Here is a 5,693-nt window from a genome sequence, read left to right as displayed (position 1 = left end):
TCTTTTAAGAACTTTACTCTTTCCTAAATGTTTGTCCTGGAAGGATTTCTTTTATGTTATCCAACTAAATACATGTGCAATGGAGCCCTTCCTTCAGAGCTCAAGATTCATCTGATCCTTCCACAACTTTGGTTGTGGTGCCATAGCCACACCTCCTGGGTTGAGTTCCAGTAGGAATTCTTTCTAAAAGGGGTATGCATGGTCATTATTACAGAATCAAGTGTATGTGGCTGTGTGTGTGCATTGGAAGGGAAGGGGCAGGAAGGAGGATGCAGCGTGAGTTATTGAGATGGACGTTCAAGGGAGTACAGAAAAAGAATATAAAATATTTATATATTTTAAAATATTTTTAATGAATCTCATCAGATCCTGATTCTAATGGGATGGAAAAGTGAATCACTGGAACATCTTCTTGCTAAAAATCATCCCTTGACCCCGATTCCCACAGCAGTCACTGCCCTGTCTCTTTCCCTTCTCAGAAGAGCTCCTGAAAGGTGGAGGCTCCCTCTTCCCATGATTCACTTATTATTAACAAAATCAGTCTTCTGCTCCACTCACTTTTCTGTAGCTACCCTGGCTGAGGTTGCCACCCACCTGCCAATTGTGAAAAGCAATTTTAGTTCTTTCATTCCTGAGTCTGTTTACTGCAGTTGATACAGCTGAGCACTCTCTTCCTTGGAACCCTTCCAGCTTCTCTGTTGTGGCAGTTCCTCTGTCCATTTGTGGCCTTACTTTGGGCTCATCTTGCCAGCCCTGAAATTGTAGGGAAATTGTTCTGGGGTTCTTCTCTTGACCCAGCACTCTTCTCACTTTGTAGGCCCTTCCTAAACAATGCGAATGACTCCTGAGCATCTATGTCCATATCTATATTTCTGACTCCTGCCTCTGGTGTCTCCACACTCATACCTCCTCCTTACTGTGGGTCTATTACAGCAGAGTTCTCACAGCAACCAGAAATCCGACAAGTCAAAAACTGAGATGATCATCCTGCCCCTTTCCTCTCCTGCTTCCCTAATCTGTTGTTTACAAATATTTCGCATCAGCTAAATTCATGGTCTTCTACCCTCACAGGAGCCATAAAGTGAGGAGTCAAATTTCAACTCACTATTTTTCCTCACTCCATGCCCAATGTCAGTAAGTTCTGTTGATTTTGCCTTCTAAACATTCTCCAGTTTTCCCCTTTATTTCCTAACTCCTACCGCCTCAATTTACACTCAGGACAGAGAGCTGCAGGCAAGGGATCTCTGGACACAACAGTCCACATATCTCTTAACTTTGTAGTGTCCATGGAAATAGGATCCCAGGTCCACTTTGCAATGAAGACCTCATATTGACCTTTTTACACATAGCCCTACTTTGCTTTGAGCCTATCAACACTCTACCTTATTTAATATTCACCAAAACTCCACCCTTACCCCAAATCCTATAATAACTCTTTCTTTGCCTTTATTTGGTGAGATACCCTATGGGGTATGGTCTGCATTATTGCAATGAGTCAACAAACCTAATTTTGTCAACAATGTACTGAGTACCTACCATGAGCCAGAACACTGTTCTAGGGACAGCAAATATACAGTGCATGCTATAGTTCCTTAAAATAATTTCTGTGTATTTTTATTTATTCCTCCCTCTAGACTGCCTTCTTATCAGTATATATGAACAGAGAAATGCGTGAAATAATGTTCACCAGATACTTATAGCTATAAAAATTGAGGTAGTTTGTGGCTTTCTTCTTTGATTTTTCATTATTGCTTGAGTTTTTAATAAGTAGAACTCATTTTAATACTTTAAAAAAAAATCCCTAAGTATTTTTTCAAAAAGGCAGAGTTAAAGAGATAAGCCAAAGTAGGGGAATCACGTGATTGATGTCCCTGAGTCTGACATAGGCGCCATTGTGCTTTGGAACTATTGGAAACAAAGGAGGAGAAAAAGATGTATCTGGCCCGGCCGGGCATGGCTCAGCGGTTGAGCGTCGACCTGGGGGATCCAGGCGATTGGGGTTCGATTCCCGGTCAGGGCACATGCCCGGGTTCTGGGCTTGATCAATGACTCTCTCATCATTGATGTTTCTATCTCTCTCTCCCTTGCCTTCCCTCTCTCTGAAATGAATAAAGATATATTTAAAAAAAAAAAAGAAATATCTGGTGAATGAGACATTTTAATTAATGGAAGAGAAGGAAAAATTGTCTCACTATGTTTGTTTCGCTATAACTGTCCATCTGCCATTTGAATCAAGGAGCAGAACTCTTTCAGCCAGCAGCAGTCTTTTATGTGCATTTCTCTGCATTCATCGCCACAGAGATCATGGAAGCCTGGGGTGTCCAGGAGGTGGACACGTGAGAGGATGGGGAGCAGCTGATCCCATCCTCTCCAGCTCTCATTCCTGAGAAGGACAGCACCACCTTCTCACTTGGGTGTGGAAAGTATGCACATTTCTTTGGCCTTCATGATACCCCGGAAAGAAACTGGGGGGAAAAAATGACTGTGTGTTCTTAAAGTCTCCTTTTATCTTTCCCAAATGCCATAACCAAGGCAGCACTTTTTCATTAACATAACTCAGGCTAAAAATCCTTACACAGTTAGATCAGTTATGGTATGTGTTCTCCATGCCTGGCCCTCCCTCCTTCCCTGCATTTTTAGTCCCTAGCAGAGGAATCTATGATTATTATAAAGGAGGTGTGTGTTGGGTAGTGCATACGGAGCAGGGGTCAGTACCATAAGAAAGAAAAGAAATAGAATGTGGTTAGATTACTGTCAGTTCTGATAGTTTTAATGGATTATGCTAATTTAAAACAATCAGTTTACTTTAACCTCACGTCCTAAACATCCTGGAGTCCCTATTACCTACTTTTATTGATGAAATGCCTGGGAAATGAATTGTACTATGTTAGAGCATATATTTAAGCATCAAGAATTCAAACTGCCTGGGATCAATGGGTAAGTTACTTAACCCCTGTCTCAATTTGTCCTCTGTAAAATTGAGATCATGAGTCATTGTGAAGATTAAACAAATTAATAAATCAAAAGTGTTTAGGACAATGCCTTATACTAGCAATCATTCATTAACGTTAGCAATTATTCTCATTACCCACTTGCTTCACCATACCACAGTCTTGCTTCCATATCCATGCCCCCACCATCATCCTCACCCTGCTGTTCCCCCTGAGCTCATTTTTTATTCAAGCCCTCATCACAGGATCCTCTCTGTTCTAAGCAATGCTGCTGACCACTTCCAGGACATGTTTTACTCTTGTGTCACAGCTTCTTCCTCCTTAGGCTTCTTTATGGATTCCTTTCTGCTTCTCACTCTTCATGCTCGCCATTTTAATGACCACTTATTTACGTATGACTCCCAAAGGAAAATCTAGCACCTATTGCTGGAGGCACCTGAAACTCAATATACCCAAAACTCAGTATATCCAATATATCCAATATTCATTCTGGCTCTGTTCCCAGATCCAAAGTCCCTCCAAGTGAGTTTTCTAATTCACTTTATGCATTCTGATAGCCCCAGTTACCCATTCCAACCACTTCAGATGCAGTCTTGATAACATTTCACCTTAACTCAGAATGTCCAATTTAATTATTACCTCCTATATACTTTCCTTCTAAATATCTCTCAAATTGATGCCCTCCACAGGTACCTCTGTCCCTAGTTTAGACCTTGTGCATTTTTTGCCAAAACACTGCAACAGACCCTAGCTGGTCTCCCTTCCTCCAGTATTTTCTCCCTCAAAGGACAGTTCTCCATTGACCTGCATCTATGTCACCCTCAATTGAAACTTCTTATTGCATTCTGTATAATGCAATAGCGTCCCTCAGCACAGCACAATCCCTTCAGGTCTGGCTCCTGCCAACCTTTCCTGCTTCATCTCCTGCCACTGCTGGGGATGAGACACCTGCTTAATGACAGAGTCTGCAAACTGGCAGCCCCTAGTCTGGCACTTCTGACCCAATAATGTGTTTTATTTGGGCCACAATTTCTTGAATGTTTTCCATTACTTGATGAAATTTGAAAAGTGGAGAATTCCCATGAAAACCTGCCTTTCTGGCTTCTTTTAAAAAAACTGGAAGAATGCCCTGGCCGGATGGGTCAGTTGGTTGGAGCATCATCCTGTACACCAAAAGCATTGCCAGTTCGATTCCCAGTCAGGGCACAAACCTGAGTTGTGAGTTTGATGCTGGTCGGGGCGTGTAGAGGAGGCAACCCATCCATGTTTCCCTCTCATATTGATGTTTCTCTCTCTCTCCCTTCCCCTCTCTAAACTCTAAACATATCCTTGAGGGGGGATTAAAAAAATAATTGGAAGAACTGACCACCTTGGTGCCACATACATGCCTGTCAGGGTTGTGGCTGCCCCTTTGGATGGGAATGACAGCTGCAGTTTTCAACAGCTCCCACCGCTCCCACTGATTTTCCTGGCTGCTTGCTTTAAAACAGACCTTGCAGTTGCAGCCCTGGGTTTACAGTGTAGGGACACCCAATGGCTCACTTGCTTTGGCACTGAACACGCTTTCTCCTTTAAAGCCAGCAGAAGCTAGAGGCTATCTCATCCTTCATGGCTCAGTTTTGGTCACGTTCCTCCAGGAGCTTTTCTCTGAACCCATGATGGACTATAAGCATCCTTTTCTGTATTTCCACATAAAACCATTCATCCTCTGTCACATCCCATGCCACATCATATTCAGATGAAATGTTTCTGTAGCTAAGATGTGGAAACAGCCCAAGGGCCCATCAGTAGATGAGTGGATAAAAAAAAGATGGGTACAGCCCTGGCTGGTTTGGTTCAGTGGTTAGAGCGTCGGCCTGTGGACTGAAGGGTCCCGGTGGGATTCCGGCCAAGGGCAGGTAACTCGGTTGCAGGTTCAATCCCAGCCAGGCCCGGTTAGGGCGTGTGCCTGAGGCAACCCATCCATGTCGATGTTCCTCCCTCTCTCTCTCTCTCTCTCTTTCTCTCCCTTCCACTCTCTCTGAAAAGCAACGGAAAAAATATCCTCAGGTGAGGATTGAAAAAAAAAAAAAAAGCCGGGTGCATTTACCCCATGGAATACTAGGCAGCTGTAAAAGAGGAGGTTCTCTTACCCTTTGCGACAGCAGGGATGGACCTGGAGAGTATCACACTAAGTAAAATAAGCCAGTCAGAGAAAGACAAGTACCACGTGATCTCGCTTATTTGTGGAATCTAGCGAACAAAATAAACTGACAAACAAAATAGGTCCAGATGCATGGCACAGACTGACAGGTCTCAGAGGGAAGGGAGTAACGAAGAATTTATATGCGTATGTGCATAACCCGTGGACACATACAATAGTGTGGGAAAGGCCTGGGTGGAGGGCGAGAAATGGGGGACATGTATAATACTCTCAACAATAAAAAAATAATACATAAAAAGACATTTTTCTGTCATGTTCGAGTTCCTCACACGACTCACCTCAGGGAAGGAGCGACTGGAAATCCTCAGGCGAGCTTTCTCGAGCCACTAATTTTATTCATCCAGCACTCTGTCAACAACCACGAAGACAGCGGCGACATTTGACTCATCTCGTAAAGGATAAGTGTGTCGCTCACGAAATAACCTGAGGCTGCCCTCTCCTGAGGCAGGAGCGCACGGTACTACAAAAGAACTACAACTCCCATCAGGACCTTCGGGGTCACGGCCATGAGGAGGAAAATACAAGTCAGGAACTACCAC

The sequence above is a fragment of the Miniopterus schreibersii genome, assembly GCF_964146895.1.
Source record: "Miniopterus schreibersii genome assembly, chromosome: 15".
In the NCBI taxonomy this organism is placed as follows: domain Eukaryota; kingdom Metazoa; phylum Chordata; class Mammalia; order Chiroptera; family Miniopteridae; genus Miniopterus; species Miniopterus schreibersii.
The sequence above is the reverse complement of the archived record's forward strand: the minus strand, read 5'-3'. Positions refer to the sequence as shown.